At 44.6% G+C, this 13,745-nt stretch overlaps 1 protein-coding gene across 1 annotated transcript in view; it reads right to left on the bottom strand.

Moving 5' to 3' along the window:
- The window catches only part of bicd1a (bicaudal D homolog 1a), a gene marked incomplete at both ends in the record, with an annotated part of 41,046 nt that overhangs the window by 26,413 nt on the left and 888 nt on the right, over positions 1-13,745 (bottom strand). The gene's annotated exons all lie outside the window — the stretch shown is intronic.

Genomic DNA, 13,745 nt, shown 5'->3' with positions numbered 1-13,745 from the left:
CTTGAAGTATTTTGAAACATTCAAGAGAATCAGATCGTTCAAGAACAACCCAGCACTACAGTAGAAGCAGCATGGAGCAACGGTCCTTCAGTGGCAGAGAGCAGGGACTGGCGGGGAGCGTGGGGGTTCTCTGCTGTGCTCTCAATGGTGCGATCCCCACACTAACAACAATTTACAGTCCCCCATGTGGAAAAAAGTCAATCACTTCAGATTTTGATTTGGGATTCTAAATGGGATATGAAATGGAATGATACACGGATATTCCCCTATATATATATACTGTGTATATATATATAGTCTATTTATGTGCCAGCATTTCAACACCTGTCGCATTGCGTAGATAAAGGGGCCAAAATGAGCGGTGAGCGGTGTCAGAGCCAAGCGGAGTTGGAGCCGATCAAAACCCTGGTCTATTGCAGGGTCATTTTACCCGGGACTGAGACCCAGGTTTTTCCTTTCCCACTGGTGAGAAATGTCTGATGTTAGCGGGTGTTACCGGGTTTTTGGTGCAGTGGGAAAGGGGTATAAGAAACAATCCTTTCAAAATGGAGTCTAGAAAGAAATAACAGGACATATATGTATTCAACTGTACTTAACAAATGTTTGGATTTTAACTGGTGTATTTGCAGTGTTAGTGGTCATTTTCGTGCACACTAGTGCTTGCTTGCTGAAAAAGTAGTCGATAAAGGGTAGTTGTAAGTTCCTTTACTCTAACTATAGATTCCAACCAAAATCAATGCACATTAGTTGCAGGTCAGGCAACTGATGTCCTGTGTCGGTTTATTCTGATAAAGGCCTTTTTGACTACTTTGGCATATCCCTGCTGTGGCATATGAGTGGGAATGAGAAACTTAGTTTGAAAAAGCCCCAATAGGTTTAGAGTTTCCTATTTGGGAACATTGTGGTTTCCAATTTCCAACATTAACAACTGGCAAAGGAGTTCCTGGTTGGACGAAGGCCGCTTTGTTGACAATGTTCTCATTGGGAAAAACCTTGAAAAGGTCCATCAGCTGCTACATTGATCAAAATAATTTTTTTTTTTTTTTTTTTGCCACCATCAAAAATTATACCCAACTGTGACCCCAGAACATTGGTACCTACTCAACTGTACGTTTTGTGTACTGTTACAGCCCTATCTCTGGTAATGTGCCTTGCAGGAGATGTAATACGTGACTCAACCACAAAAACATATGGCCTTGGCTGTAGGACCTGCCAACATACAAACTCACAAACATTCTCCCTTATTTACGCCTATGATCACGTTACTCCTACACAGGGATGGACAGGGACTAAAAGATGGCCCTGGTCTTTTTTACCCAGACCAGCCCCCCACAACCTGCCTGTAGGAGGCACTTACAAATATACCAGCCCTTGAAACCACCAGAGCAATTTTAAGAGCAAGTGAAAGGTTTGTTGCCAGCAGGCCACACTGTGGGGATACCATGAAAGATTCAGGCAGTCAGTGTGTCATGAATGTCTATATTTGAACAGGCTGTATAATCTTAATCTCTCTCAATAACCTTGAAATGTGAAGGACTTACTCTTCAGGGCAGGTCTATTAACAATAAATAATTACAAACATCAGTGAGAGCGATGTCGACCACTTTGAATATGAGGGCTGGTGTGTAATGGGCTGCTGAGGCAGCCACAGAACAATACAAACTCAAATGCAATAAGTCACAGGAACATTTATACAAAGTAAAAGCAAACACACAGGAATTTAGGCCGTTGACGTTCATTGTGTAAAATAAAAGCCCATAGGGCCAGGATAGAGCGTGTAATTTGGTGAGTTAGCCTTAATGGACGATGCCCTCTGAGCACTCTTCCTTCCAGAGTCCTGACACAGAAACATCAGCTGAGTTTAATGGCAGCCAGAAAGAAAGAAAGAAAGAAATAAAGAAAGAAAGAAAGAAAGATAGGCTATGCAATATGAGGGACAATCACAATGCAAAAGGTCCACTGTGCCTACAAGCATGGTCTTACCAACTCATACAAATTGTTATTTAGCAGTAGCCTCCCATCTAAATGGTACGCCTCTGGTCTTTATTATTTATACAATTTGGGGATCTAATGTTTTACTTAATGCCTACCCACAGAATAGCAAACCAGATTTTATATCTTGCAGTCCACTTTCACATAATGGCAATAACATGAGAGATGTGAAATAGTGCCTTTTACGAGTGGAGACCCTTCAACAGTCCAGTGCCGTGTCTACTGGAAGGGACACAAACCTCCTCTTATTGAAAAGCCCCTTTCTCTAAAACGCAACATGCTCTTTCTGGGCCTGTGGATCTTACTGTGACTGTGTCTCTTCTGTTGCCATCAGACCAAAGCTCTTCTCTCCGAGAGGCATGGCAACACAGATGGAGCCCAGGTAATGGAGTGCATGCCTACATTAACATTATGTGCACTTACTGTATATATATTTAATTTTCAACCACTGCGAGTGGTGAAAGCTGCGTCCCACACAGACCACGCTTTCATCCCGGTAAGACACATCATGGAAACAAACTAGATATTAGAGAGATTAAAAAACAACAACCTCTTAATAGACTTTTGCCCTGTGAAGATCAAAACAACGCACATGCAGAGGTGATAATAACAAAAGGGAATACCACCCATTTTATGCAATTCTCAATTCCACTTTCTACACCACCCTAAGATGACATTTACGCTCATTTGAGCCGGTCAAGGCAAACAAGAAGAGGCACAAACTTTGTCTTCAAGTCATGATGTTTTTGAATGGAATTGAGATTCTCCGTTCATGTTGATGGGGATCTCTAGGGGCCGTGGTCAAAGGGTACATTCACCGTCGCAGCCGAGCCTCTCAAATCACTTGATTGTCCTGTTCTCAGAGAAGTGTAGGAACTGAGGGGGTATAGTTTTGGCAATTTTAATGGCGAAAAATTAGTTGTATTCCAACTTTAATGTAGCTCAATTTATGAAAGTCTAATCTCTGCCTTTCATACAGTATCTACTCCTGTCACGAGGACAGAGAATGTCATGTTTTTCTTATTTTCACAAGGACAATCAAGGGTGAACATACACAGTTTTTAAAAACGACCATCTACAGTATCCTTCCACTGCTCACTGGCCCTGCCCTGCACACTAGATCCCCCCAGGGAACTGGAAGAACTAGAGCAGTAGTGTGGGTTAGTGTGACAAATGACCCACTCCTGCTTCCCCTCCTATCAGCACTCTCTTTCTCTCACTCGGGCCACTTTGTTTGACGACGCCCTCGTGCACGCAATTAGCGACGACCACAGAACCCCCCCCCCCCCCAAAATGGAGAGCTGTCGAAAACGAGCTGGGCAGACGGCGAGACAGGTGGACGGAGAGGAGAGGGAGGGATCTACGGCATAGGATGGTGTCGATTAGCATTCTCTGTCCGCTCCCGCGGATGTACAGTATCCAGGGAGGAAGGGAAACGTCCGGATGATAACAGACTGTAAGAGCCAAATGGGGGGGTGAAGTCAGACGGACAGATGATGAGACATCCAGAGAGGAGGAGACTGAGGCGGTGGGGGCGCCGAGAGGGAGAGGGGTCTGCTGCATTGTGGGTAGTGGAGCCTCTCCCCTTTCTGGTGCAGTCGGTCACCGCAGAAACAGAGGACACACACGCACGCACGCGCGCACACACACACACACACACACACACACACACACACACACACACACACACACACACACACACACACACACACACACACACACACACACACACACACACACACACTTTGGTTTTGATAGGTGGGGCCCTGTGTTTTCGAAACAGGATCAGCAGTGAGGACCCATGGGAGTTCTCCTCCATTGTACTGTACACTGAGACAAACTGCGACTGAGGCGATGCCACTGGTACAGCTCCCGTAGTCATTGCGATCTGAATCACTTACTCGCTCTGTGTTATTGTATTGTATCCTGGTCTCTGTCTCCATCGCTCTATTTCCCTTGGCTTTTGTCGTCCCCAAGGACTTCAACAGTTAAGGCTCATAATTAAGTTACGGCTCGGAACTCTTGCCAATGCTTATGGCGGACAAATCCGCAATCTGCGTTTGAGTTCTTAAAAACTCACTTCCCATTTCAGGAAAAGCCAACATAATGCGATAGCAGTCTCACCGTTCAAGCCTCCGAGAAATTTGAACGCACTGCAGATTGTCGACTTGTCATCCATTACTTGCATTGAACTCCCGATGAGAGTATGGAGCCAAGCGTCCAGTCTGGAGAAAAGGCTGGGCTGCTGTTCTACATGAGGGGTGAGTGAAAAAAAAGGATGAACTTCAAAACATCCAAACTATTACTTGCAACGTTTGCTGTTTTCTTTTCCCCACAATGGACCCCAGCCATCTCTTGCATTTTGGAAACACATCCAAACAACTTAAAGCACTTGGAACTTCATTCACTTGTGTTTCTGTTCATAAAATTAAATCAGAAGACTGTAATGCGAAGGATCTTTACCGCCGGCGGCCCTAAGAATCATCTCCCCATGTGTCCTACATGTGCTTCTCTGCTAACTGGTAGCTAGCGAACAGCGCTAACTGGCTATTCTTCCCCCCCTGCTATAAAACCATGGGAAGCAGCTCAGAACTCCACGGTACGGCTAACCGTTTAGCTCAAAATAGCGGAGAGTCCGTGTGTGAGTAAAACAAGCCATTAAAAAAAAAAAGATTTGTAGAGGTAACAATGCAGTTTTCAACAGTTTGGTGTGGTATGGTACCTCCTTGCATGTAATCCCGCAGCTGGTGCTCATAACGTGTGAATCGGGGTTTGTTTACATCAGGGATGAGGGGGGGAAATCGTACAGCATAGTATTGCAATATTTCGCGTGCCGATATGGTATCGATACACGGACGTCGACATTTTATTATATAAATGGCAAAAATACAAATTACAATTTTCGGTACTAGAATAATTAAATACATTTAATTCAGCCAATTAAACTGCTCGTTCTTGGTTACAGTTTGTGTTTCCAATGGAAACATTGCGGAGCGGCGACACTGGAATCAACACCATGAAGAACCGAAGAAAAAGTAAAGCCACAACTACGACGACGTTCGTCTACGTCATGCGTATGCCACAGTTATCATTTCCATGGATATAAGGACCCACGGTCTTGGCCACGCCCTCTTTCCCAATGGAGGATTTTGATTTCTTGGTTTCTCCGATTTTTTCTTGCTGCTCTGTGCATTGATGCACCTAAGCAGCCCTTACAGCTATGTAGTGAGTATCATTTTCATCAGAAGTCATCCACTGTTTGTTGACGTATCAATAAACATGTTCTAACATTGCGAAACAAAAAAAGGTTGGTTTTATTTCAATATTCACAACACGAAGGTTGAAAACGGCCGGAAAAAGTGAAAACGCTGTCGAGCTCGTCTCATACGAAGTGAGTATTGTAACAACGGCGGCGTTGGATGTCAACATAACATGCATGGGATGTGACATCTGTGTACTGGCCACACTGACGCACGCGCAAGTTTACGTCACAACATCAGCGCTTTCAAGACGCCCAAAGCGGTGGAGGAAGACGCGCTTCAAACTCTTTACTTCAGTCAGGTGAGAAAGAAATTAATAATAGATCGCAATAGGTCCCATTATTGGTATTGATGTATCGCAAAACATAAACAATCGTGAAATTATCATATTGGGACCCAAGTATCTGGATAGTATGGTATGGTGGGATCCCTGGCCGCTTCCCTCCTTAGCTGACAGGCTTCGTCATTTCCTCGAATTCCGCTTCAGTGCAGCTCTAAGGAGCTAGTATCTTTCTTTTTGCAGCGCGTATATTCCCTCTTGTTGTAACTTCTGCTTCGGGGCCCTGCTCGTGACGCCCCGGCGATGGGGGATCGGGTTAATTAATTTGGTTGATTAAGAGGATGATTTAAAACCTGACTCATCCTTTAAACCCTCTAACAGCATCCGTGTGGCGGGGGAAGATGGATCCCGTGACCCCATTCTGTAGCAGGAAGCCCTGCGTAAGTGTGTGTGTGTGTGTGTGTGTGTGTGTGTGTGTGTGTGTGTGCGTGCGTGCGTGCGCGTGCGTGTGTGTGCGTGTGTGTGTGTGTGTGTGTGTGTGTGTGTGCAGTTTTATAGCGGGGGTTGAATTTGCCATATCAAAAGCACTCCGCACAAGGTCGTTATGGAATATAATGGCCGCCGGTGATCCAGATAGGATCTTTCTCCTCGCGGTGGCGGGGGATGATAAGCGTGAGTGAAGGCTGGAGTCGAGACTGAAGCGCTCTGTCTGGAAATGCAGAGCTGACCCGATGCCAGCAGGCAGCAACACTTTTACTGAAAACACTGATCTAAACAAGGTATATCAGAATCACAGTCAGAGTCAGAGTCACCTTTATTGTCAAGTAAATTCACACGTACAAGGAATTTGTCTTGGTGTACGGTGCATACATGAAACATAAATGTAAAACAATAAGTAAAATATATAAGAACATGTAAAATAAGGCAGTTTTTTTTTAAAGCTGTACAGTTATAGGAAGGTAATATCACAATATCTTTTGACAAGTATTTGGATATTGATACTTTGACGATATTTTGGGGATGACTATGGGAGCTCTCATAAGAAACCACCACGAGTCATGTGGATACAACAGTATGACCAAGCAGATAGAGGCGTTAGATCAGCTAGAACAGTCTATAAAGTGATGAAGAAAATGAAGAAACGATGTTACTGTAACGCAGCCTATAAACAACATAAAACTATATAACTATATCACCATATGACAGTAACCCAAGATATCCCAGATGATATCTAGTCTTTCATCGTGATATCCATATTAAAACAAACTATAATTAAATATAATAACCTATTTGATGCACAATTACGGACATGGCCTCACAACGCTTAGGATTGGGATACCAATGCTTTTCCTTGTGAGGGGAGAGGCTTCTATTTCTGCTGCGCTCCCCCGGCGTTTGCAGTACATACTGTAAAGCTGAGGTAGGCCACTAATCAATACAGTGGAGTACTGTTCCCTCGCCCCCCTGCCCAACTTTCACACTGCAGCAAAAAAAAAGGCAGTGCTTTCTGGGAAAATATCCCTGTCCTGGCCCTTGGGCGGGAAGGGCTCGGATCCAATCATGTGAGGAGCACCAGATTTGAACAACACACAGCAGGGTTTAGTGAAAACATAATTCTCTATCAGATCCCCTAAAGGCCTCGTCCTATATACTGTAGCCGGCCCGCCCACCCGTCCGCCTGCCCGCCCTTCCTCTCTCTCCTTTCCATTAAGTCAACACCACCATAAAAACCTGAAACAACATGGATGACATGCTTCCGGAGCATGGTGGGCACTAGCATTCAATTAAGCGCCCTCACCCTCCACACCTGACACCACCCTTCCTGGTACCTGGTACCTTCCTGGGCGGACACGCATATACAAACACAAAACCTGTCAGGGTCTGCGCAAAACTAATTTCCACAGTCAAATCACCTAACCCCCAGTGTAAAACATCCGAGGCCACACCGAAGGGCAGACAGGTCCTTATCTGGATAGCCGTCTACGTCCACGCCCCTCTGGCCCTGCTCTGCCAGTTGCAGAGGTCACAGGCTGCAATGCCGATGCACCTGAGGAATATTTATTACTAGAGTCTGTACGGCCCACCCCAATGAATATGCACATGAGAGAAACAGTATAAATCACATCATTGTCTGATCACAATTACGCAAGCTCATCATTTTGAATTTTTTTTATAACCATATGTGTTTGACCCGATGGGAGGGATGGGAAGGGAATTTTGAGGCAAATTTTAAAAAGTGCTGCAATAATTATAATGTGAATTTGGTGCATTTCCATTGTGGGTTGAGACAAATTAACTATCTCCACAATCAGTGTTAACAAAGGATCTTCTGGTGGTATGACATTAACAAAAAAGACAATTAAATCATTAATGACAATTATAACACTTAAGCGTCAGCAACTAAAAGTATATAGAGTGCCTTATTTGGTCTACATATACTGTAAAGCACTCTCGGCAAGGCTGGCGGCAGGGGGGGGCGGGGTGGGTTCAACCCACCCAAACATGCGTCTTGCCCACCAAATCAAAAAAAAGAGCGTGTTTTTATTGTTGATGTATTTGTTTCTTTCTTCCGTTTCCTAACTGAATGAAACAAAAAAAGGCCCGTGCTTAACGGGGAGCCCTTCGCGGTCACTCTCTTGCCCCTCCCCCCCAACTCTGGGCCAGAAAGGAGTCATGCAAACGACAAATCCCCTAATCCCAGTACTGGAACATCACCAAAGCGGCGTAGCAAGAAAGAAGTTTACTCACTTCTAAAAAACCTTTATTAAATTTGGCTTAAACAGTAATGAATTCCTAATGCTACAATATTTTTCGAATCCTTGGGCCCAACTTAATAAGGGTTTTTGAGAAGCAAATACACTTCAGTTCCTTGGAACCCCATTCTGTCTATTGAAGACTGACCTGTTTTACGAAAGTGCACCGGTGCCAGCACCCATGATGCAGTCGTTAGTATTTTTTCATTCACTAAAGCAGCTTAATCTGCTCCATTGTGATATTAAACAACTGCATTCCACACAATTGTCTGCTGTCTCACAGAAGGAGCGATTCATTCCCCGACTGGTCAATCATATCGACTATCAATATACGGCTCGGCTTTCCATCCACGCTTAAATATTCTCCATAGTCAACCCAGCATCTTACTTCTCAAGGCACCAAAACACAATCGCCTATCGAGATCCTTGGCTTCCTAGGAAAATGAGGAGATCCACTTTGGATACGTATCTTCAAACAAGTCACCACCGCAGCATAATGCGATTCGCACATAATATATCTTCACAACACAAGAGCTGAAATCGATACATAATTCCTCCCGCATCGCTTCAGGGGGAATCCCCCTGGGAGATGAGGAGGAGGAGCAGGAGGAGGAGGAGGAGGACGGAGGCACTTGGCAAAGGGAACGGCGCCGCTATCTCCTAAGGAATCGATGAAACCACACCAAAGCCTGTTTGTTGCCACGACCGCCCAATCCCCTCCACAGGAACCCCTGCTGATGTCAAAGGGAAGAGGGGGCGGTGGTGGTGGTGGTGGTGGTGGTGGTGAGGGTTGGGGGGGGATAATGCTATAACCGTAATGCATCTCTTCTCCCCAGTCGGAGCAGATAGGTTTACAGCCACATCTGCTCCGTGCGGGGACCCCACACTATGCTCTTTTGTTGCCCTCGAACAGGAGGTGTTGTGGAGTGGCCAAACACCCGCACCGTGACGGTGTGTTGGAGCATTGAAAAGCAGGGTTCAGTTAACTAAGTTAATAAGGTTAATAGGTAGATGAGTCTTGGCGTGTCCTCAAATGCGTTAATTCTTGTTTTGTTCTTCACTGCGGTCCGTTAGGACGAACGCGAGGCCGCCGTTCTGTAGGACCGCTGCAGCTAACAGTGAGAAAACAGGTTTGGGAAACTGTTTGATGCTGTATGGGAAACAATGGTCCGAGAGCAACTTTGAGCGACTTTGAGCGTCTCTGGGCTCCTTTTCAGTCAGGCGTCGGTATGGAGGCTTCTGACAACAGCAACGGAAGTATTGTTCAGAAAATAACCACGGAGCAAGTGTCACAAAGATTCATTTACTCATTTATGTACTCATGGCCACTTAATATAGGAGAAGGCCTATGCTATGAATACACACCATCGCCCGGAAGGGCTTTCTGTAAATCATGACGCCAAATATTCAGTTAATCATGAGCCAAGTCACCTGCCGAACGCAGTATTTGAAGCGGATTCGTTTCGTCAACGTTTCTGTCCTTAACAGACCCTGAGAATGGACACAACCTGCGATTTCCGTCCCTCCAGTAGTTTGATTGACAGCTTGTCGACGGGGTGACGCATCCCAACAGACGGACCGTATTGACAGTGACGGAATGGGACTGACGAAGTCCGTGAAAAAACAGGGACCAATTGATTCTGACATTTGCTTTGCACGTGGCACTTTGGTCAGGAGTCACAGCGTCAGGTCTTCTTGAAATTTCGGGTTTTCAAAGGGTCCCGATTTCTAGGCCTGTACTCCAGCTTGCATTGAGGGTATACAGTATATTCCACATATTTCCACATGTTCATGTTCCCTAATTGAGCTTATCTCCCGGGGAGTTAATTCCAAAGACCAGAATTTTTTAAATAGACAAATAAGGCCCGGCATATTACCTGATCCAATCTTAAATAACCGTCATACGGCTACTGTACCTCTTTAAGGTACCCCAGGCATTTTGACCAGGTTATGATTTGATTAAATTACTTTAGATGAAGCTTACATAACAATGCCATTCTTCATCATATGCTTCGTGCTCTGAAGTGGTGGTGTGCTCCTTATTTTTCCTCCTCTTAGTAACCCTCTGAAGTAGGTTTTTTTTTTTATTTTGCCTGAAGACAGCACTAACAAGCCCGAACCACGAGGCCACAATGGCGCCCTCCTCCCCGTTTTGGCCACTATCCAGGGACGTACGTAACCGGGGAATAGAGGGACAGAGGCCTGAGCAAGAGCAAGAGAAAAAGCCAGAAATAGGATTGTACACAATGAATGAGCTTGATAAATGAGGGAGGGGTTGGGGAGGTAGATGTCCTGCTTTTTAACACTCCACACTATTTCTGGTGTGTTGCCCCACAGACATGGGACAGGGATTCAACTCATGCTGAAGAACACAAGAGTACAATTCACCTCAGAACCCATGACTGGCTCTCGTTGTGGAAAATGTACTGTGCTGCGTCGCTAAATAAAAATCTGTATTTGTCACCAAATTTAGGACAGCTGCATTTTTTAACCATTACTTCGTAGTTAATGGCCAATAGGAAGGAATTTATTATCCTCTATAAATTTACAGGATGTTGATATAAATCACAATATCCAAAAATTGCAGACTTTAATAAAATTGGGTAACATTGTATGATATCTTCATTTCATGACAATATAAGGTAATAAACAGTGATATTGATTTGATGCTTTTGATATCTTGTGTGTTTGTCTGTGTGTGTGGGTGTGTCTGTATGTGTGCAAATTAGTATTCCCTTCCATTTCCCAATTGTTTACACAACGGTTTGCATGTCAAATCCATAACAAATCATACCTAATGCAGAAATGGATTATCAAAAAAAGATGTCACTCCAATGAAAAAACCAACACACCTTCAAGCATCCTGGACACCTCTAAGCTCTACAGAGTGACAGGAAATGAATCCATATGAAGATGTTGAGGTGAATATATATATACATATATATATATATATTATATATATATTTTTTTATATTTTTTCTTAGTCTTCCGTCAGAATTTTCAACAGCTGTGTTGAAATGTCATTCCCAGAAGCAATTCCATTTTCCATTTGCAGTCTCCCTGACCCCTTTTTTGGGCACCTCTCCTGTGGTAGGTGTCCATATGAATGGGGGGTTAGAGGACAGATATGATTAATTTTCAGAGGTCTAGCACAGACTGAGATGAGGCGGCAGGTGTGGTTTCTCTCACGTGGCGATACTGTGACCTCTGTCGCAGGCAGACAGACAGGCAGACAGACGGACAGAAAGGGAGACAGGCAGACAAACAGACAGCGAAGAAAACACAAGCAGGAGCGAGACGATAGACCATAACAACGCTGTCGGGCAGACACGCTACACAATTTGAATAAGATGGGGCCCAGCATCAGTGTGGCTGTACGCCTGTTGCTAAGTAGAGTAATCAAAGAGCAACAGGTAAAACCCCCATCCCCACACACACACAGGAGAGGAGCCCTTGTCATGACATGTCTTTCCATCTGCTCCGGGCTTGTTCCACCTTGCCCACTTGGTACAATAAAACTGGTGTGTTTTCAACCCCATGGCCTGTGTCTCTGTGACGGCGGTCCCTTAAAACACCGCTCGGATGGTTTGTGGTAGGCAGAACTGCCACAATATTTTGGAAAAAGTTGGAGATATGGAGGCAGCGCATGGCAACCATTTTTCAAAATGGCCCCCAAATAGGGCAACAAATTAGCTTGAATGTTGTGGAAACAAGTTTTATCAGTGATGATAATCAAAGTGTGTTCAGGCTGGTTAGGTCGAACGTCAGAACGTCACAGACTCTAATTCCCTACATAATATATACCACCGTGGATTAAAATGATCTTTGAGACCATGAATAAAGACTGGATGACGATCAATTATGACCCCCAGGTATCATATTGTGGTGAAATGAAGACATCATCATGACATGTTAGACCCTTTTCTAGTCCCAAATAAAAGGCCTAAATATGTAAATCAGCCCAGAATCGAGCTCTATTGCCTGATATATATATATATATATATATATATATATATATATATATATATATATATATATTCAGTGCAAACTCTACAAGCATCGCTCCTTCGCTGTCATCAAGTTTTACTTTCTACTCTCTACCCGTCCCTCTTAGGTTTCTCTGGCTACTTGTTGGCATCATCTCACATCCTCAGTTGACGCCGCCACATCGTCGCGCATTTGGGGGGGATCCAGAAGCAGCGCTGGACATTAAACAGACATCTCTCTGTTTACGGGTGCTTTGCGGCCTCCTGAGGCGACACACGTCACGAATCATCTCATTTCCACCCAAACGCTGAAAAGTTCCTCCATTGCCATCCGAGGTACAAACGGGAGAGCGGAAGAGAGGGTTTGATACGAAAACACGGCCGTGCGTGCGTAATGCGATGTGACCGGAGCTGCAAACCGTACAGAGTGGAGCATGCGACGCTATCATGACTTTTTAATCAGGCCAGGATGTGCGTCTTAGACCCGCCCACAAGCTCTGCTCACACATCCCTCGAGGCCCTGAAAGTGCCAAAACATGGGACTCAACATGCTCACTCGTATCTGAATGAGCTCGCTCGCGAACTATCCTTAAATTAGTTGAAACAATTTGGTCAATGAACCCGTTTTAAAGATGAGATGGAGCCCTACGTCACATTGCTCATGACAAATTAGGCAGAGCCATACGCAATTACAATACAACTTTAATAAACAGGCCAATATCAATGGATTTAAAAGTTGCTCCGTTCTCCGTTCCCATAGACCCAAACTACCTGTGATCTCACTCGGAAAAGCTGTGATTTTCCTGGGAGCAAACGGTTGAAATATTTACTGTGGCATCAGAAGCAACCTCGCACGTTGGCTGATGTATAATTGAATGGGCAACCGGGTTTGGGAGTGATGGCTCTGTTAAAGTGATTTTAATTGGACCTTCTGACTTGACAACAAGACAGACAGACAGACCGATAGATGTGAGTGACCTTGGGCTTTGGGCTCCGTCAGCTCCAGCCCCTGTTTGCTTTATGCATGTATGCAGTAAAGACTGAATGTATAAACATGGCCACCATTCACATCTGTGGTTGAAGGCTGGATTCCACAACCCATTATTCCACATATGGAAAAGGACACCAGCCGGTTTCTCAATTCAAAATGCCCTGTTATGTACGATATGGCATGATCTGTCGGAAAAGATGATGAAACTCAATAGTCAGTACCCTAGCCCCATTTTAATTCCATGGGGGCACTCTGAACGTGGGCGCCTTGTGCCGAATGTCTGAAGAAGTGTATCGACTTTCTAAACCTAGACGTCAAAACAAATGGCTGCGGCATGAATCCCTAAAATTTCCGGTATAATCAGTCAACATTCATGGGTTTATCTGGATTCTGCTTCTGTTGTATCCATTTCAAAACTATCCACTGCAGTTAGAGGAACTCAGACACACACACACACACACACGCACAGACATGCATGCACAC

This window comes from Zeus faber, assembly GCF_960531495.2.
Source record: "Zeus faber genome assembly, chromosome: 6".
In the NCBI taxonomy this organism is placed as follows: domain Eukaryota; kingdom Metazoa; phylum Chordata; class Actinopteri; order Zeiformes; family Zeidae; genus Zeus; species Zeus faber.
This window is presented reverse-complemented; position numbering and strand designations above follow the sequence as displayed.